The 21,987-nt window shown below is 42.9% G+C and overlaps 1 long non-coding RNA gene across 1 annotated transcript; it reads right to left on the bottom strand.

Annotated features, from left to right (window-relative positions):
• Positions 1 to 2,744: 2,744 nt before the first annotated feature.
• LOC123583882 lies at positions 2,745 to 13,867 on the bottom strand. Its single transcript, XR_006705021.1, has 3 exons — positions 13,703 to 13,867; positions 4,979 to 5,233; positions 2,745 to 3,602 (listed from the first exon to the last, which is right to left on the bottom strand). It is a non-coding gene; the product is annotated as an uncharacterized LOC123583882 (long non-coding RNA).
• Positions 13,868 to 21,987: the final 8,120 nt, after the last annotated feature.

Below are 21,987 nucleotides of genomic sequence, written 5' to 3'. Positions count from 1 at the left end.
AAGTCAAAGGAAATCTAACAGACACATAATTGATATTCCTGAAGAATAAAACCAAATGAGTTTTTAATTTTTTCCCCAAAAAGTGACAGGAGAAAATTATTCCGAAATGAAGGTTTGAATCTTCGGACAAAAAGCCATAACATGACCTAGGATGCCCAAACCAAAATATATCCTAATGAAAGGAAAAGGACCAATCTCTACAGAGAAAAGCAAAAGTTATATACAAAGCAAAAAAGAAAACGTTACACACAAGAGAGAAAAATATGGTGGGCCTCAGACACACCACAAAATCATCTACTTCAGAAGACAGTAGAACAATGCCTAGAGGGTTCTGCAGCAAAATATGACCTAGAAATTTGTATTCAGCACATTTGCTCTTCATACGAAGGCAAAAGATAGACACTGTCCAGCATGAGAGAACTTAAACAAAACAACACCTACATGCTCTTCTTGAGAAAGAAAAAAAAATGTTGATGACAAAATTCAGTCATCCAAGAGAGGGCAGAATCAAAACAAAGGCTTCATAAATAAAGGGGCCCATGTAAAATGACTGGTAGTGAGTATAGACTCTGATGACAGACCATGTGGGCTTGAATCACATCTCTTTGTGACCTAGGATAAGTTATTTAAGTTCTCTGTACGTGAGTCTCCTCATTGTAAAATGGGAACAATAGTCTGATTTAAGTCCTAGGTTTTCTAAGACTTCATTTGGCCCATGTATGTAATGTACTTAGAACAGTGCCGGGTACAGAAAAAGAGCCATGAGCTCTTTTATGTATAAGCTAGTATTTCATTTTAGAAATAAGGCTAAACAACCATGAGGGCTGTTGCTACAAATCAGAATGTTGGGTGTCTTACAGAATTCCTGAGAAGGCTGCAATGTTAACAATGTTAACAGCTTCATAGCTAAGAACATCCAGAAGAATGCAAATCTGGTCTGGTGACGACAGGCCCACTGCAGCAGCCAAGCACCAGAAGCTGTAGCTTATGACCCCAACACGCCTGGCACTGGACACTGAAAGCCACCGCTGGCACTGCTACCCCTAGTTCTCCTGGAACTTGATCTGACTGTGATAACCACCAGAAAGTGCATCTGATTGGTAAGCCTTGTGAAAATTAATAAAAGGAAACCCCAGTTAGAATGGATATGGGAGGCCGGCGGGGGGCGCTCTCACTCTCAGCACTGGTCCATTACAAATCAAACACGAAGAGATGCACTTCTGTGTGAGTGCTACTCTACTATCCCAGCGGGAGGAAGGAAGGTTTCTTCCTCACCCTGGCAACAGCCCCGCCAATGAGAGACAGTCACAGCTCAGCCAACAAGAAGCCACTATACTTAGAACTCTAGTTTACCCCAATAGATTTTTTGTTTGTACCAGCCTTCCCAACTACCCGCCTCTCCTGTATAAAAGAGCTTTTTTCTCTATTGTTGTATGGGCTTTCCCAGCTTGCTTATCTTCGGTTGCAATTCTCTGCTATTCTTGGATAAATCCATTTTTGCTAGTAAAATAAACTGTTTTATTTTCAAGGTTAAAAGTTTATTTTCAAAGTGGCATCAATAACATGTCCATACCTGAGGTGCAAGAGAAAATGGGAGGTAAGTATCTGTACTTTTAACTTTGTAGAGGCAAGTGGGCTCTGTCTTCTACCCAGAGTCATGTGGAAGAGAATTCCCCAAGCAACCTGAAAGAATGATATGTCTCCTCCACAGTAAAATAAGAATAACACTTGGATTAAGAACACGCCAAAAAAAAAAAAAAAAAAAGAGAGAGAGAGAGAGAAAGAAAGAAAGAACATTCAGGTGTGCCTGGATGGCTCAGTCAATTGAGCATTGGACTCTCAATTTCTGCTCGGCTCATGATCTCAGGGTCGTGGGATCAAGCCCTGCATTGCCTCCATGCTGAGTGTGGAACCTCCTTGGGATTCTCTCTCTCTCTATTCCTCTGCCCGTCACCCGTGCTCATGTGCTCTCTTTCACGCTAAAAAAAAAAAAAAAAAAAAAAAAAAAAAAAAAAGCATGTGAAGGATATACAGAACACCTGGGAGCAAATGCTCTGCAACTGTGGCCAAGTTAATTAAGCTCTAGGAGCCTCAGTTTCATTTGTAAATGGAGATAATAATAGTACCACTCTCAGTGCTGTCGTGAAGATTAAATGATTTAATTCATTAAATGAGTTAATTCAAGTGCTCAGTAAATGTTAGATATTAAAGGAATTAGTTTTCTTCTTTACACTCCACTCCTTCACTGCCCAATATCAACATATACCTTTTTTCCACATACTTGTAGTCCCCAAAGTGTTCTTACCTAACAAAATTAAAGTATCCTTATGGAAACAAAAATATATTCGCTCCTTCTTTAAAGTCTCAGAGCCTAAACCATTGCCAGGTCCAGTTTTAAGTCCAGGATGTCTGGGAGATATCTATTTCTCTTTTGTTCCATCACAGCCCTTATTAATAGCCTATAGCATGCAAACTAAAATTTAAAGTTAACTGCCTCCCATTTGCCCTATATGTACCTGTAAGGGGAAAGTGGAGAAGAAAGGGAAATTGAAGTACATAAACATATCCATGACATAGCAGAGGAGAAAACACGTGTTCCTAAAATTGTTCTTACTTCTGCAATGTTGTATAAATACCATAGTTGGTATTTTTGATTTATTTCTTGTGTTCCCTTGGCTTTCTACCAGCCAGCTATCTACCAGCATCTCAGCTGGCCTTTTTTTTTTTTTTTTTTGTGATGAAGCGAACCAGACCTTAATTTCTGCAGGATCCAAGCCTTTTACCGACCAGTTTCTGTCGAGTTACTGTAGCGTTGCACTGGCTGGTACCATGGGCAGTGGCAGTGGCAGCACAGGAGGAAGCCCGCTGGTTCCCCTGAGCCCCACAGGTAGTCCTTCTCCCCTTCACTGTGAGCCAGGTGTGCCAATTGGATTATCTGGAAGCAGATACTGAGGTAGAGCCTGGGGTGCAAGGTGTTTGTTAGGGGATCAACACCCGTGATGCTAAGAGAGCAGAAGCAGAATTGAGCCCAAGAATCACACTGCAGCACAAACCTAATGCCAGCCTGGTGGGGAGCTCTGGAAAGAGCATCGCCACACAGCTCTGTCACCGGCTATTCCAGGAACAATGTGGCCACAGGCGAGCTGGCTCTCTGCTGATAGTTGGGAGGACTTGATAGTTGGAAGCTGTCCGCTAACTATACTGCTCCTAGCAAGGTGGCAAGTTTTTCCTTCAGAGAAAGCTGGGGGGCTCATGTCCTTGTTTTCCACAGCAATTCATTTCTCTTCAGGAGGCGGGCACAATCATCCCATAAATGTTATAAACGGTCTTTTTTTTTTTTGGTCTGTTTGCTCAGTGGCATGTGGAAACCTCACCTTCCAATCCATTAGAGCCATTGTTGTGTCTGCTGGTAGAAGCATTCCTCCCCATGGGCATGAGGCAAATCACTGAGCTTTGAAGATAGGCAATGAGAATTTTCCAGTTGGGTCATTGCGTGTAATGGTCAAAGGTGCCTCCTCGATCCCTTTGTCATTTGGAGCATACAGCTCCAATATTGTAGTTTTAGGAAAACAGATGGACGTGTTTACGTTATAGATGTGCTCCTAGAAAAAAAAAAAATCTGTGTTTAAGCCAAATTGTGGCAAACTGAATTGTGTTTTAAAAACATTCAGGGAACTTATAATGTACAGGAAATTGTTCTGCAAAAAGAATATTATTTTCATTAATCACCCTCTAACTTCCCTTTTCCATATCTCTCTACCTCCAGCAAAAAGAATACATTTTTTCAATTAACTTGTTTGATACTGAGTTTTAAAAATAATACACACCTGCACTGTTAACCACAATGTAATATCCCATAACGTTTCCTGGAAATAGTGGTTTCTTACTCCTAATGAGATAACTAGGGCTTATGAAATTATCCCAGCAGGAGGTAATAGAAATGTGAATGTTAAAACCTTTCCATTAACGAATGAGAAAAATTAAATAAAAGCTCCCATCAAAGGGCCCAAGCACTTAATCTCATTAAGAGACATTCACAGTAGCCTGAAGAGTTAAGTGGAGATATGTGCATGACGACAGTTGACTACCCTGGAAAATGGAGTATTTTGGAGCTTCAGGAGTAAAATGAGTAAATGTCTTAGAATCATTATGATTTGACTTGAATTTTAATATAATGTGGTTCTTAAACAGACTCTTTAAATTCCCCTTACCTTGGTAAGTTCTGTTTTTTGCGATGTTCTGTAGTGTTTGTACATTAATTCAACACTTCAGACCAAGGGCTTATAAAATACTGCCCTTCCCCCACGATGCTCACGATCTCATGGGCATACAGAAAAGTAAATAAAAAATTATGATGGTGCCCTAATAGAGGTATGCACAAGATTGCCTGAAGGCGAGCCACGGAGGGTGGTCAGGAAAAGGGGTGCATGGACTTATCACTCAAGCCAGACTGTGAGGCTGTGTAGGAATTACCAAGAACATGCTTCATTTGTTCCTTCAACTGTAAGAATGCTCCTTCAGCTCGCCCTGTGGGAAATAAGAGTTCAGCTGTCTTTCACCCCTACCTTGTTGCCTGCCACTCCCTCGAGAAGCTCCTACTGTAATTTTGGTTAGATCAACTTCCGTATTTACATCATAGTCACAACATAAAGGCCATTCGTAGTTGAGCCGTTTGGCATATCAAAACTTTTCCTTATTATCTCTCTCTCCTCATTTGCTTGATTTTCAGCCGAAAATTCTGTTTGAGTCTCTGAATCTCCCCTCCACATGTGATATATCAGGTTTCGGATTGATTGCCTTTTCATCTCTCCTAGAGTCTTATGATCTGTTCCCAATCCAAACCGGTTGCCCTCCACGACGGGGCCAGCAGCAAAGATTGCAGCGGGCCACAAACTGGGATTTCCCGTCATGCCCATGCTGAGGGTTCCAAGTTCTCTCTCCTGGGTTCCCTATGCCATTTCCTTCTCTCTTCACTTACCCCCTCATGTTGCGAGGCACATCTCCTGTCATCTCAAAAACGTGTGTATAGGAAGTAAAATTGCTGAGATCTCTCAGGCTTGGAGAGAGGACTGGGGAGCAAAAGTTGGATTACAGAGGAGCATGAGGACACTTTGGGGTGAGATGGATGTCTTCGTTATCTTGTTTGTAGTGATGGTTTCATAGTTGTACATATACAGGCAGAACTCATCAAATTGTGTGCTGTATATTTTATGTCAATTATATCTCAATCATGCTGCAAGAAAATAAAAAGCATATAAAATTCAAAAAACTTTAAACTTGTATTGTTAGCAAGTCTGTGACAAAACAGATGTTGTCCGGTTCCAAAGCGCAGGAGGGAATACTAATGTACAATCTCTGTGGAGAGGAATTTGACAATATCTAGCCAAACTGCAAATGTATTTAACCTTTGGCTCAGTAATTCCACTTCTAAGAATCTGTACCAAACATACACTGGCAGAAATGTGAAATGATGCCCACAAAACTCTTCATTGAAGCACTATTTTGAGCAGCAAAAGACTGGGATCAATCTAAATGTCCATCTGCAGAATATTGATAAATGATGGTACAGCTACATAATGAAGCACTACTCAGTAGTAAAGAAATCAAGAAAGTCTCAACATCTTGCCATGGAATGAACAGGATGTATTATGAAGTGAAGATATCAAGTTATGAAACACTGAGGATATTGTTACTTTTTGGTCCTGGAAATTCTCTATATCTTGATCTGGGTGGTAGCTACATAGGGTGTATGAATATGCAAAACTTCATTGAGCTGTGTACATTTAAGACTAGTGCACACTGCCATCTGTATATTAAAATCTCAATTTAAAATATACAAAAAAATAGATGAGAGCAGATTGAGTAGTGTGGGAGAAAAGGAAATGGAAACAGCAAGATTTTTGGCCATGAAGAGGAAGCACTGGCTGGAACAGAATAGAATGTTGAATATAATTTCCTCCTTCCCTCTGTCCCTCCTTCCTTCCTTCCTTCCTTCCTTTCTTCCTTCCTTCCTCCCTCCCTTCCTTCCTTCCTTCCTTCCTTCCTTCCTTCCTTCCTTCCTACCTTCCTTCCTCCTTTCCTTGCTCCCCTCCTTCCTTCCTTCCTGTAATGGGAAAGACTCAAGCAAATGTAAAAGCTGATGGCTGATGAGCAAGACCAGTTGAAAAGTAAGACTGACCGTATATACGAAAAAGAAAGTAGGGGCACCTGGGTGGCTCAGTCAGTTAAGTGTGGGACTCTTTTTTTTTTTTTTTTTTTAATTTTTTTTTCAACGTTTATTTATTTTTGGGACAGAGAGAGACAGAGCATGAACGGGGGAGGGGCAGAGAGAGAGGGAGACACAGAATCGGAAACAGGCTCCAGGCTCTGAGCCATCAGCCCAGAGCCCGACTCGGGGCTCGAACTCACGGACCGCGAGATCGTGACCTGGCTGAAGTCAGACGCTTAACCGGCTGCACCACCCAGGCGCCCCAAGTGTGGGACTCTTGATTTCGGCTCAGGTCGTGATCTCACAGTTGTGAGATGGAGCTCCGCGTTAGGCCTCATGCTGAGCATGGAGCCTGTTTGAGATTCTCTCTCTCCCTCTCTCTCTCTCTGCCCCTCTGGCCCTCTCCCCTGCTCGCACTTTCTCTCTCAAAAAGAAAAAAAAAAAGAAAGTATAATTGATAGCATAAGGTCCTTGGAAAGTTGGGAGGGTGTGGGAATGAAAGTACAAGTGGAGGGATTGTCCTTTGATGGAGGAGAAACATATCCACCATCCCAACAGGGGAAAAGGAGTCTCGAATGAGGGCAGCTATAGGAGGTGCAGGACTGGGCACACCAGGCACACTGTGCTCTGTAAAGGAGCTAGGCCGGTAGGGCATGCAGTGGGAATGGAGAGAGGTGGTTATACAATCCAGAAAGTAAGAAGAGTTTGAAGTAGTATCACAAGAAGGTGGGAGAGGAAGAAGTGTGCTGACAGGAAATACGGTGGGATTATCAGATATTAGGGGCCTCTTTGGGGTTCAGGGTCCTATAGCTTTCTCCAGCAGGGCTCAGAGGAAGCAGAAAGCTGGATTCATCCACAGTTGGGGTTTTCCAGCTGAGTACAAGTAAGAGATAAGGGGGTTTAGATAACTGGCCAAGCGTGATACTAAAATGATGAATCATTCAGTCTAAGGTGGATAAACAGGGAAGTAAAGAAATCAGAGGGCTGCTGATTAAAAATAAACAGAGGTGCTGGAAGGATTGGAGTTTCAGTTAGGTTGGAAGGTGGTTGCAGTGGGACTGGTTGAAAGCTGTGAGTCAGCGTTTCCCAGTGTGTGCTGAAGAGTTTTATCAGATAAATGGCTCAGGCTCTAATAATGCATCATTAAGATTCTGAGATGTCTTACATCACAGAAACCTGTTTACCGTGTTTAACCAAGAACTCCCTGAACCCTTGAATTACTAAACCTTTCTCCGTATAACATCTATTAACATTTTTCTAAGCCAGTGGCTCTTCCAAACATCCTTTAGCAAGGATGCTTTCTAGGTCCCATGCTGAAACTCTCACATTAATGGGATGAAGTGAGTAATTCGCACAGCATATGATCATTGTTTTTATATCTGCCTTAATGTATTTCAATACAAAAAGATGATTTTCCTGTTGTAAGTATGTATAAGAGTACAACATATTTCTAAAAGGTTGAGAGGGCTGTGGCTCAGGAGGCAGTACTCTTGGGTTTATCTTATTCCACTGTGAAGGTAAATAAAAGACAACACTATTTGGGTGCCTGGGTGGTTCAGTTGGTTGAGTGACTGACTTTGGCTCAGGTTATGATCTCACGGTTTGTGGGTTCAAGCCCCACATCGGGCTCTGTGCTGAACGCTTGTTTGGAGCCTGGAGCCTTCTTCAGGCTTCTTCTTCCTGTGTCTTCTCTGCCCCTCTCCTGCTTGTGCTCTGTCTCACTCTGTCTCTCAAAAATAAATAAATGTTAAAAAAAAAAAAAGACAACACTATTGTGTTGGATAATTAGAGTCCAGATTTAACCACTACGATTACTATCTTGGTCTGTGTTAATAGACCTAATTTTGACCGTTAAGCAGCCTTCTGTTAAAACGAATTACATCCCAGCTGCAGAAAAGATATTGAATAAGAAAGATCCTGATGTTAATGTGTATTTCTATTCTTTAAACCTCATAATAAGATTTCTACCATATATAGTAAGAAGAATAAAGAATAGCCATTAAAATTTGATAAATAGAAAAGGTCTCCATTTTCCTTCACTTCATTTCTGCGACATTTAAGAACATTAAAGAAGGAGGTATCTGATGTAAACTGAATTCATGTCTTTGCTCTCCATTCCTGAGGGAAGATTACTCTTGCCTACATCACTGACATTAGCCTTGGCCAATGAAATGTGAGTGGAAGTGACAAGCATTACTTAAAAGTAGAAGCTTTAAGAGTCAGCGCACGGTTCAACAGGATCTATTTCCTTCTGCCACTAGGCCAGCAATGTTCCGGATACAGGCTGCTCTGCCAGCCTGTCTCCCTGAATAAAGGTGACACAGCAGAGCTTCTGCTGACCCTAAAGGGCATGTGACATCAGCAAGAAGTACCAAGATTCAAGGGTCGTTCATGACCACAGTATAACCCAGTTCATGCTGACTGATACAGAAATCACATTCCCCACACTCTGTTCATTTCCCCAAACTGGCAACTGTTAGTGAACAGAGAGAGAAGCCATCACCAGAAGCATAAACTCCCTCCACACAATGTCTACAAGTGTGGTGGCACATGGGCTTCATTCCTCATGTCAACTCTACCGGACTCCTAACAATGGCCTGAATCAATTCCATAGAGAAGGACTCTGAAGCCGTGTCCTTTCCCAGCAGAAAAAAAGGTTATCACATTTATCAGTATGTTTTGTAGTGGAAGGAAGAATAATAAGCTGTCCATCCCTCACCTGTGAGTCACAGCCTACGTTCACCTTTATTTCTGTTTTTTTTTTTTTTCTCATTTTGGGTGGGAACCACTTTTTAATGCACTCAGATATAAATAGAAACTAGTTGACAAAAATATTTAGATCAATAAATAATTTCGTTTCATTTACTGATGAAGGGAATAAAAAAATGTTCCTATCAGAGCTGGTCACAGAATTTCCCCTCAGCCAGAGAACTGTCTTTGTGAGAAACATCTCAAATGGGGCTTTTAGTTATCAGGATGGTCCTGTATAGGCCAAGTCTGGAGGGTTTGTGGAGAGAGGAAAATAGTTAAACTGTTTTGCTTCAGAAACGCACAGTAATTTTTGGAGTTATAACTGGATGAAACAGGAAGAAGCAAGGAGAGGTCCAAGAAGAACGTCAGAAGGGATCCAGCAACATGGCAGGAGGCTGGGGGAAGAGGACCCCAGGAAGTTCCCCAGAGGATGGAATGGCTGAGGAACTTTTAAAACCAAGATGGTTAAGGAGTGCCTGGGTGGCTGAGTCAGTTAGGCATCCTACTCTTGATTTCAGCTCAGGTCATGATCTCACAGTCATGGGGTCATGGGATCAAGCCCTGCATTGGGCTCTGCACTGATGGCATAGAGCCTGCTTGGGATTCTCTCTCCCCCTCTCAGCCCCTTCCCCGCTCACGTTCTCCTCACTCTCTCTTCTCTCTCACACACAAGCATTAAAAAAACCAAAACCTGAGATGATTAAATATTCAGTTGCGAGTGTTTTGCCTTTCCATTCTGTCAGGTAACACCCCTGGCCCTGACACACACACACTGTTATGGATTGAACTGTATCCCCTCCAAATTCACATGCTCAAGTCCTAACACCTCTGACCTCAGAATGTGACCTTATTTGGAAATAGGGTTGTAGCAACGAAGACAAGGTTACACTGGAAAAGGGTGGGCCCCTGTTCACATATGACTAGTGTCCTTCTAAAAAAGAAGAAATTTGGATACAGACCCACACACAGGGAAAACACTCTGTGTAGAGAGGAATTATATTGCCATAAACCAAGGAACTCCCAGAAGCTAAGAGAGAGGCTGCAAATGAATCCTTCCCTCCTGCCTTCAGAGGAAGCATGGCCCTGCTGACCCCTTGGCCTCAGACTTCTGGCTTCTAGACCTGTGGGACAATAAGTTGCTTTTTAGTCCATTCTGTGTTACTTCGTTATAACAGCCCTAGGAAACCACGTGCACAGGCATGCGTGTACACACACACACACACACACACACACACACACACACACATTCCATGGCCCAAATTCTCAGTGAAGTCTGAAGCACACACAGCCACAAATAGTGGCATAATGGGGACTGAGGGTTTGTTAGGAGTCCAGTGAGCAGACACTATCTGCAGAAGGAACAGGGCGTGCAGGAGGCAGAACACAGAGGCCAAGATAGCAGTGCAGAGACTAGTGGCAGAGGGAACACAGACTCCTTCTATACACCTCACCAGCTAGAATTCTCAGAGCTATTGGAAAGTATCTGGGCACAAGGGCTGGGCATTTGAGACAATTTTTACTAAATCACAAAGGACCAGAGGAGCTCAGCAAGCTGGGGAAGTTAGAAACATCTAGTGGCTGACATCTGGCTCACACGACTAATGATGTCAAGTGGGTGTCTCTGGTTCACCGTCAGTGAGTAGCATAAAAGTCACGGGCGATTGAAAGAAAGTGGCTCATTGCACCATCCCTGAAAAAGAAAGCAGCCCCTGCCACAGTCCAGGCTGCCCTGTCCTTGGCCTAATGCTCATTATCTCCTGTGCAGCGATAACAAGTTTGCTGCTTTGTGGGCTTTAGAGGTAAGGGGGAGAGATGAGCTTGGTTTAATGCCTGCTGACTCATAAGACACAGGGGCCCTGCCCTGCCTCTGATGCAACGTGTGCACTTGATTTGGGGATGATTTCCGTTTCTTCCCTAGCAGGGAGAGGTTGCTAAGGAAGGCCAGCTAAGCATCAGAGACGGAGACCTAAGAACCCTGTCTCTGCCACCAGGGAGGATGTGAAAGAAGAAGGAGCAGGTACATTCCCTGCTAGGTTTTAGCTCCCCTTCTAGCTCCTCTCCAGGCCAGCAAGCTGCTGAAAAGCATTAGAGCTGCTGCTGATTCCTATCAGACAGGAATTACACCGAGCACAGCCAGCCTTAACGAAAGGCTGCTCATCCTACGTTAGGCATTAATTGGACGCAAAGGTGAGTCAACAACTTTGCCTTCTGCTCCTCAGGCAGAGTGCAATCCAGAAGGGACAGAAACAAGGAGATACAGGACAAGGTTAAATAAAACTCAGGCCAAACTGGGCGAACATGACATGGTACAGGCATTCAGAAGAAAAACTGTCTTCACTGTGTCTTGGGAGATCAAGGAGGGCTCCACATAGAAGGTGGCCTCTGAAGGGTAGGAAGAATTTCCAGGGCAGAAAATCTGGAAATGATATTTCCAGCTGAGGGAATGGTAAGAGCAATGATAACCCAGTGCTTAGAGCCTGGAAGAAAGAATAGTTTGGAAACTAAAGATGGGGAGTTTTGTTTTGTTTTATATTTTGCTCCTTTTTTGGGGGGGGGGGTTAATTCCATGCTCAGGAATTGCACTTTATTCTGTCCCCAGTGAGGAAAGTAATGCAGATTTTATAAGGTAATCTGTGTTCTAGAAATGTGTCTGCAATTTACAGATGCAATCAATAATTAACGCCCCCATTGAATGCCCAGCATTCTGCCAGGCACCGCGAGGCCAAAAGGAAAACTGAACTCCCTACTCTAAGAGGCTATAGTCAATTAAAGAGAGAATGCACAGACCCAGAATCAGAAAGAAAGCTGGGAGCAACACCACAGAAGCAAACTGGCTGCAGGAACTCAGTGATGGAAAGCAGACCAGGAGAGGCTTAGTGATGTGGGGCTGAGCCACGAGCAAAGTTTAGGATTGAATTGCAGAGAGAAGGGAGAAGTACCTCCTGGGAGTGAGCAGGAGAAAGGTGGGACAAATGCAGCATGAAGAGAGGTGGGGTTAGAGTGGTGGGCCTTGGGTCCTGAGGATATCGGCCTGGGTCTGGAAACTAGAGAGCTGGAACAGGGGTCCTAACGTCACAGGTATTGCAGGCAGTACCACCGTGATGCTGTATCCAGGCCATTTCTTTTCCCTGAACCAACATAGAGATCAAGGCTACATAAGAGGACCCATTTTATTCATCCTTTCCAATACAATGACACCTAGAGATGCAACCAGACAACTGCAGACTGTAACCTGATGCTAAAACACACTTTAGTTTCCTTTGGGAAACAGCCCAAGTTTATCAGCCTAGAAAATTCTCAAACGTTCTTGAAGCCGATGTCCAGGAAGTGCTAGGTCAGTGCCTGGGCTCTAGGAGGGACCAGGGGAGACATGATGATCCCAAATCATGTCACAAAGTGAAAAGGCAGCATGCATCAGGGAAATCCTGCAAATATGCCAGAAACTGAATTCTACCATTTTAGTAGCACTGACAAAAAATAATCTCCTACGTAGGAGGCAGTGTGGTATCTGGGAAAGTCCCAAGGTTGAATCCTGGCAGCACCACTCACCGTGTGACCTAATTGCTTTGAGCTTTAATTTTATCATCTGTAAAAAGAGGATAATAGCACCCGCCTCATGGTTCTGACATGAGGAAGAAATGAGATAACATAGGCAAAGCACCTCGCACGATAAGTAAGCCCTGGGTAAAGGCTGGTTCCTCTTCTTCCCCTTTCATTCGTTCTGGATTCTAAAGCCAGACGAAGAGAGTCAGTGTGATTTGGGGAAACTATCGAAAGGAATATGATGCTAATGAGGGTTGAAGGTTCAGACCACATTAAAGGTCTCCAAGGCACTGGCAATGTCCAACTTCTGACATGACTGGAAGATCTGTTCCAGATGTCACAGCTTGATCAATGCCGCCTCTACATCACCCTTAGCACCAAATGTTAAGACGGGATCTGTAACAGAATGCTGGAGTGAGGCCAGCGCGGCGGCCCTGAAACCCTGCCTCCTGTGCCCAGCTCAGGCAGAACAAGAAGAGGTGACTAAGGGTACTGAAGCCATTTCTAAAGGCATAGCTCACATAGGAGGAACAGGGCAGAGAAGGCAAAAGAAAGGTTCCCTAAGATTCCAGGAAAGAAAGTCGTCTACATGGAGCACAGCTTGACTGCCAGAAAGCCAGGACAAGTTAATAATCCAACTTGACAGGCAGCCAAAAGACTTAGGATAGCTCATTTAAAGTGTGGGTGTTCGGCATCCCCAGAAGACAAAGATGCATAAACAATAGCAGGTAAAATATGAATCAAGCTACTTAGGAGTCAGATTGAGAATCTGCTGATTGCCAAGTGTCTTAGATTCCTACAAGATACTTTCCCTCTGTCCCTTCTCTTCATTCCCACTGCCCTTGCGCTAATTCAGGCCCACATTACCTCCTGCCAGCTCAGGGACACCTTGATTCTCTAAATATACAGCACTCATCAAGTTCCTTATTGCTCATCAAGGAAAATCTATCTAGATTTCCTAACCTGACATTCAAAGCCTCCATCATGTGACCTTCGCCTCAGAAAGCTAGCTCCCTTTCAGGGTCCTTGTGCTTCAGGCAAACCAAAACAGACACTCAAACCTCCGTATTTTTTCGTTTTGCTGTCTTTGCTCCAGCCAGCGTTTCGGAGCAGTTCTCGCACACCCTCACGTCCCCAGGGCTGCCATAACAAATTACCACACACTGGGTGGCTTAAAACAATAGAAATTAATTTTCTCACGGTCCTGGAAGCCACAAGTCCAAAACCAAGGTGCTGGCAAGGTTGGTTCTTGCAGGAGGCTCTGAGAGAGAATCTGTTCCCTGCCTCACTCGTAGTTTTCGATGCCTGCCCGTATCCTTGGCGTTTCTCGGCTTAGAGCTGTCAATCTCTGCCCTCCAGCTTCATGTGGCCTTCTCTTTGTGTGTCTGAGCCTGGCATCTCCCTCTGTCCTTCTTTTATAAGGACACCTATCATTGGCTTTAGGCCCCACCCACAGTCCAGGGTGACCTCATTTTGACTTCCTTAACATAATTACGTCTACAATAACTTTTTCAAATAAGGTCACATTCACAGGTTTGGGGAGGGCGTGTCTTTTGGAGGGGCCACAATTCAACGCCCTACACCCTTCAAGACTTTGTTTCTCCTACCTCCTCTGGAAGTATGCCCTGATGCCCATGCAGAGGAAGTGATCTTTCCCTCCCATAAACTGCCAGGACATTGAACTGAATTCTGCTTGGTGTTATTGTGTGTTTGTATGTAGGGCTCACCTTTGAGTGTGTTGCCTAACCTCCCCAGGCCTCAGTCCCCTCATCTTTGAAACTGAGATGATCATTACACCTACTTACAGCATTGTTTTGATAAAAAGGGGGTTTCAAGGAACTTGAAGAGTACCTGGGCTAAGTAAATCATCACTGAGTGCCGTTATTATCACTATCCTTATTATTATTGTTTTTATCGTCTTCCTTACCATGTTGTAAGTTGCTTATAAAGACTGGCATCTCTGGGGCACCTGGGTGGTTCAGTCAGTTAAGCGTCCAACTCTTGGTTTCAGCTCAGGTCATAATCTCACAGTTCGGGGGTTTGAGCCCCACATCGGGCTCTGTGGTGACAGCACGAAGCCTGCTTGGGATTCTGTCTCCTTCTCCCTCTTCTCCTCGCCTGCTCACTCTCTATCTCACTCTCTGTCTCAAAAATAAATAAATAAACATTAAAAAGAAAAAAGACTGAAATCTCTGCATCGTTTATGGTGTCTAAGGAGGGTCTTGCACAGAGTATTGGATGAGTGACCATGGTATGGGGGGATGACAGATAACTTGTCTTGAAATAAAATGCTCAACGCAGACACCTGTCTGGAAATGTTCCAAAGGGAATGAGTCCCCTGCCCAATTCTCTGTCAGCAGTGGTATCATCCCCAAAGACAGAGAGTCTCTTCTTGGTCACTGCTAAGACATTTCTGCCAACAGTTACTGCCTCAGACTTACACGAAGCACAACTTGCAGAGACACCACTCAGTGGCCTTTCTGAGGAAGCACAACATATCCAAAGGAGAATTCATTTTCACAAGGAACATCGTTTGCAGATTTGTCATCATGGTAATTATATTTTATTATTCCCATTATACCTCTTAGCATTAACTTCACTCTGAAATAGAAAGAAAAAAAGGGTGGAGGAGGGGCTGACTCCTGGTTTAAGGGAAGAGTGACTCAGTGGCCCTAGGGAGCCTTCTCTCAGGAACTGGGTAGGTGTGCTGACTCACCTCAGCCTCCAGCTTGCTCCCAAAGGTTGCTCCCCTCGAGGGCCTCTCAGGGGCTGTGGAAGTTTTCAGTGCAACTGCACCCACAGCATTCTCTCCCCCACATGATCCCAGGGGCTACCTTATAAAGTTGCCTCCTAACGTCTCTTGATGTATGGTTCTGACTTTTGTTTTAGAATCCTCTGAAGTTTTCCAGAAGATTTTCACTATTACAAATGAGGGCTAAAAGTCACCCCCACATGGCTGCAGATAATATTCTAGCAACCCCACCACACTGACCAGGCACTGTACTCCATGCTCTACTGATTATCTCTCATGTAATACTTACCATGACTTTAGGGTTAGCTCCATTTCACAGGGGGGAGAAAGTGATGTTAACAGATGTCGAGTAACCTGCCTAGAGTCACAATCCTTGTGCGTGATTAGGCAAAGATTTGAACAAAGTTCTAACTCTCAAATTCTGGCTCTTAACACACTGTACTCCCTGCCTCGTAATATGCATCTGCTCAACAGGAAAGGCAGATTTTCTCTCTCCACAACTGCAAAAATGAGGCCCACTTGACACGGAAGTACTGAATGAAAATAACCGTCTCCTTGCATTTCCCAGGTTAGAAACATAGAGGCCGAGCATTCACAGATGAGCAAACAGCCGCGATCTCAGAAGTTTACTTTTTTACCTAATAAATGTAAACGTGTTCCAAGTTTCCTGAGAATGCCTATCAGAATTAAGATTTTAAATGTTAATTCTCGGGGCGGGGAAGATGGTATTGGAAATTCACTCCCAACTTGACTCTAATTACGTAGTATACAAGTACAGGCACGTACAAAGTTGAGTTCAGTGAGAAGACTGAAGCCGAAATCCCTATATGTACTTTGCTGAGCAAATTCTGTAAACCCTGAGCTGCTGTGCATGGCAGGGGGCCAGGAGTTGTCCTCTGGGATGGGACTGCCCTGGATGAATTCAGTTTGGCAAATGGTAAAGCAACTCTCTCCTGCCCAGACTCAGTGCTGATGGACTCCGTTCCATTTTCATGGAACAACTGCCAAAAGTATGCCCATAAATAACCCTTCTTATTTACAATATGCTTTTAAAAATAACGTGTTCTTTATTGTAGAAACGCTCTCACGGTAGATGTCCATACAGAGAGAAAAGAATAAGGATTCATCAAAACGAGAAAAGGAACTTGTGAAATTTTAATTCTTGGCTTTAATTTTACATGAGATCGAGCCATTTTCCTGGGAAAATGACAATACAGCAGGTCTCTTTTGCATTCGGTGCACAGTACCACCTGAGAAGAAATGCACTCGTGTCATTAAGGGGGAACAGTGGTGACGTTATCATTCAAGATTTTCAGGGGACTGAGAATGGTGAGCTGCGGCTGGGGTGACTAAGAAGGCTGTTTGTGACAATGCTTCATCACCTCCTTGATTAAGCCATCACACAGGCTCCTTCCCAAACGCTGGCATTGATGCTGCGTATCCAATGAGAAGGGGAAGGCTGGGTTATTGTGGGATCGTTTTATTTCAAATGATGACCGAAAGGATAAAAAGTCACTAAGTTTTGACCTCAAAATGACCTTCAAGCAATGCTCTGGTGCACTTTCATATTCTCGTGTATAACATCCCTGTCAGGAAACTTACAGCTCAATGTAGAGATTAATTGCAATGAACCTCCACAGCTCCTAAGACAAAAAGAAGGCTGCATCTAGAAAAATTGCCACAGATCAAAAATGTTCTCTCCTAACATGGCTTCAAGAAACCTAAAAACATTTATGAAAATCCTTGTTTTTCAGATTTTTCCTAGGTAGCAAAATTGCTTCTCACATATAACACCCATCAAGATAGCATGAATATGGATTACTGTACAAGCACTTTCGGTTGGTTTAGCCACAGTTAGGTTGAATCTCCTTGTATAAATATGTGCAAATGCATTTGCGTTAATTGGTACAGTGACTAATCCTATATTTTGGAAGTATCCCTTGGTCTTCTGCCACAGAGAAATATCCACTTTTTATTTTAACAGCTAGGGGATGCATGGACCCCTTTGTTACCTGATTCCAAAAGTTGTTTGCTCCCCAACCAGAAGATATCTACGGAGAGAAAAGAACGCCCCCTAGTGAAACAATGTTTCCCAACATCCCTTCAGCCCTGAAATTCCATCTTCTTCCTGTCAGAGAATAAATAATCTGGCCCCAATAGGGGCGATTGCATTGTATTTTTTTTTTAATTTTTTTTAACGTTTATTTATTTTTGAGACAGAGAGAGACAGAGCATGAACGGGGGAGGGGCAGAGAGAGAGAGGGAGACACAGAATCGGAAGCAGGCTCCAGGCTCTGAGCCATCAGCCCAGAGCCCCACGCGGGGCTCGAACCCACGGACCGCGAGATCGTGACCTGAGCTGAAGTCGAACGCTTAACCGACTGAGCCACCCAGGCGCTCCTGCATTGTATTTTTTTATGTTTATTTATTTATTTTGAGAGAGAGAGAGAGAGAGAGAGGATGAGCGGAGAAGGGGCAGAGAGAGATGGAGACAGAGAATCCCAAAGCAGGATCCATCCAACCTGTCAGCACAGAGCACTGCACAGGGCTCCAACTCACAAACTGTGAGATCATGACCTGAGCTGAAACCAAGAGTCAGACGATTTTACCCACCGAGTCACCCAGGCACCCAAAAGGGCGATTGCATTTTAGAGGCCCAGTGCTCTTGATTGTTTGAGAGATGAGATGAATTTATTGGCTCCAAAATGTTTTTAAATTCCAAAACTAAATTAGTAAATCTGATTAAATGTCTGCAAAATGGGACATATCAACTGGTCATAAGCAATTCAACTCTTAGAGATTTATAAATTACATTTAATGTGGGATATTGGTTCATTTTAATATTTTCAATGATGAAGGACAGGGCCTATTAAAATAAGAGTTAAAGGCCTACTCTCCAGAGTTGACCTCTCTTAAATACTCTTCATAGCTATTGGCATGAGCCATCTAAGTCTTGACATTACTCTCTTGAAGACGTCAAAAACAATACTTTAGTGGCACCTGGGTGGCTCAGTCAGTTAAGCCTCCAACTTCAGCGCAGGTCATGATAACACAGTTCGTGGGTTTGAGCCCCTCATCAGGCTCTGTGCTAACAGCTCGGAGCCTAGAGCCTGCTTCAGATTTTGTGTCTTCCTCTCTCTCCACACCTCCCCCACTCACACTCTTTCTCTCTCAAAAATAAATAAACATTAAACAAATTTTTTTAAAAAACAATAATTCAGGGGTGCCTGTATGGCTCAGTCAGTTGGATGACCAACTCTTAATTTCAGCTCAGGTCATGATCTCACGGTTTGTGAGTTCAAGCCCTGCATCAGGCTCTGCCCTGACATTTGGAGCCTACTTGCAATTCTCCTTCTGTCTCTGCCCCTCCCATGCAGTCTCTCTCTCCCTCTCGCTCTCTCTCTCTCAAAATAAATAAACTTAAAAACATTAAAACAAACAACAACAAAACAGTATTTTATACTTTCAGAGTGCTTGCTAAAAGCTTACACATACTCCCATTAATTCATTTAATGTTCACAACAGTAAATTAAGAAAGAATAACTTGAATAAGGTTATTTTGTTTTCCTTTTTCTTTTTTTGCCAAGGTAAAAAATATAAAAATCTGAAGAAAAAAATCAGAATCAAGCAGATCAACAAACACAGTTCAAATGAAACAAACTACTAATTTGAAATGGCATATGTAGACTTTGGTGGGGAACAACACATAGCATGAGGCTCAAGAGTCAAATACTCTGAATAGGAGCTGTGTTACCAGGGACAAGTTACCTCCCCTCTCTGTGCCTATGTATCTTCAACTGTAAGTGGGGATAAAAGAGTACTTACCTAAAAAGAGTGTGGTAATGTTTAAATGTGTTCATGTCTGAAACACTAAGAATAGTGTTTGGCATATAATAAGAGTTCAGTGAGTGCTAGCATTTAATTGTTATTTAATCAAACCATATCAATCTTTGATTCTCAGAAATACAATTTAAGATTTTGGATGAATTAACTCTCAATGAAACAGCTAAAAACATCCACCCAACAGTCATGCCTGTTTTATTCTAAAACTTTATTCAGAAGCAATTTCAAACTTAGAACAAGTTACAAAAATAAAAGTAGTACAAGAACACTCATGTACCTCTTACCCAGATGTGCTTATTGTTAACATTGTATTCGTTTGCTTTACCATTTACCACTGCAGATCACTGCAAATCTGTGTCCCTACTTCTTATTTATAATTTATGACGTATCACAAGTCTTGTGGCTTAAAACAACACCATGTATAAGTCCACAGTTGTATAGCTCAGAAGTCTGGGCCCAGCATCACTGGATTCTCTGCTCAGGGCTTCCAGGGCTGAAATGAAGATATTGACCAGGCTGAATTCCTTTCAGGGATTCCTTTCTTTCTTGTTGGCCAAATTCAGTTCCTTGCAGCTAGAGGAGGAGATCTCCATTTCCTTGCTGGCTGTCAACTCTGGGCCACTCTCAGCTCATACAGGTCACCCACCTTCATTGAGACATATCTCCAGTCATCTCCAGAGCCAGAAACGGAGAACCTCCCTCATAGTAAAACCTTCTCAAGCTTTGAGTCTCCCACACTCCTAGTTCCTTATAAAGTCTCACCTGATTGGGACAGGCTCACCCAGGATAGTCTTTCTTCAAGTTGACTGATTTAGGACCTTAATTAGATCTGCAAAATCCCTTCACAGTGGCACAGTAAATTGGTGTTTGAATAACTGGGAGAAACTGTATGCAACAGGGGGTGGGAATTTGGGGAGCCATCTCAGAAGTCTGCCTACCACATATGATGAGACCCTTTATAATTCTATGTATTAGTTTGCTACGGCTGTCATAGCAAAACAGCACCGACTGAGTGGCTTAAACAACAGAAATTCAACTCTCCCACAGTTCTGGAGGCTGGACATCCAAGATCAAGGTGTCAGCATGTTTGGTTTCCTGAGGCCTCTCTCTTCAGCTTGTAGATAGCTGCCTTCTCACCATGTCCTCACATGGCATTTTTCTCCGTGCACATGCATCCCTGGTGTCTCTCTTCTTATAAGGACATCAGTCATGTTGGATTAGGGCTTTGACATATGACTCTGAGGGAGAACACGATTCATTACATAAGAGTCTAATAACAAAACCAAGAGCTAGTATTTCAGCTACAAGGCAGGTATCGTGCCAAACATTTTTTGTAGGCATAATTGTAACAAAATTACATGCCATTATAAACCATTATATAAAATTCAACTTTATCAAAACGTTTCCTATATTCTTGATTAGAAATTCCGTAAGATTTCTATTGTGATCTGATAGAGCCATAATGTGCTTTGCATGCTCCATTTTGAGGGCAGTTTCATTCACCAATGAATTTTGTTGATCATCTATGAGCTTGGTACAGAGACACAAAGATGAGCAATTAAAATTCCTGCTCTCAGAGAGTATAGTCAAACAGGAAAGACATATTTTATGTGTGTCTCCTGCACATTTTGAAATATCTTACATAGGAAGTGTCAATTATATTTATAGAACCATCCTACACATGAAGTTCTTATGACAGCTGAAGCATTGAAAATTAATGATTAATAATGCCTGGGTGGCGCAGTCGGTTAAGCGTCCGACTTCAGCCAGGTCACGATCTCGCGGTTCGTGAGTTCGAGCCCCGCGTCGGGCTCTGGGCTGATGGCTCAGAGCCTGGAGCCTGTTTCCGATTCTGGGTCTCCCTCTCTCTCTGCCCTTCCCCCGTTCATGCTCTGTCTCTCTCTGTCCCAAAAATAAATAAACGTTGAAAAAAAAAATAAAAAAAAAAAAAAAGAAAATTAATGATTTCAAGAAAGGAAACTCTTGGGGTGGGGGGGCGCCTGGGTGGCACAGTCAGGGCTTCTGACTCTTGACTTCCGCTCAGGTCATGATCTTGTGGTTGGTGAGTTAGAGCCCCACGTGGGGCTCCTTACTGGCAGTGAGGAGCCTGCTTGAGATTCTCTCTCTGTCTCTCTCTCTTTTCTCTCTCTCAAAATAAATAAATAAACTTAAAAAGAGAAAGGAAAATCCGAATATTTGATTTTTGTATTATTTTCTTGAGCTGCCTCAAACTACAGCAGCAATTCAAATGTATGTAGCTTTATTTTTTAATTCCAGTAGAGTTGACACACAGTGTTGCATTAGTTTCAAACTGTATGTAGTTGTAAGCTGAATTCTGTGAGTGGAGAAAAAAACACCTGGGATTTGAGGGTGAAAAGCAATCATAACATAAAAGTACTGCACCTGATTGGGTAAGGGTGTTTGAAATTCCACTTGCTCTGTTCGGGAGAGAAAAAGACATCCCTTAAAAAGAGGGGTGGGGATATCCTTTGTTTTCTCATTGGCCAACGTGTTCACCTTTTTTTTTTTTTTTTTTTTTTTTTTTTTTTTTTTGCACAATGCTTTTTATTAAAAACTGTTTTAAGATAGGTAAAACTAAATTCATGCAATTCACAATACTTCTTGAGAGTCTAACATACGGGCACTAAACACATAAATTGATCACTCCCTGTCTCAGTCCTTCAGCACAGAATCCTGAGGATTAGTGATACCAGTTGATTTCTATCTATCTATCTATCTATCTATCTATCTATTTATTACATTTAAATCCAAGTCAGTTAACATACAATGCAGTCTGGGTTTCAGGAGTAGAACCCCAGGATTCATCTTACATATGTCACCCAGTGCTCATCCCTAAAAATGCCCTCCTTAATAATGCCCATCTCCCATT

This window comes from Leopardus geoffroyi, chromosome B3 (genome assembly GCF_018350155.1).
Source record: "Leopardus geoffroyi isolate Oge1 chromosome B3, O.geoffroyi_Oge1_pat1.0, whole genome shotgun sequence".
Classification (NCBI taxonomy): domain Eukaryota; kingdom Metazoa; phylum Chordata; class Mammalia; order Carnivora; family Felidae; genus Leopardus; species Leopardus geoffroyi.
The sequence above is the reverse complement of the archived record's forward strand: the minus strand, read 5'-3'. Positions and strand labels throughout refer to the sequence as shown.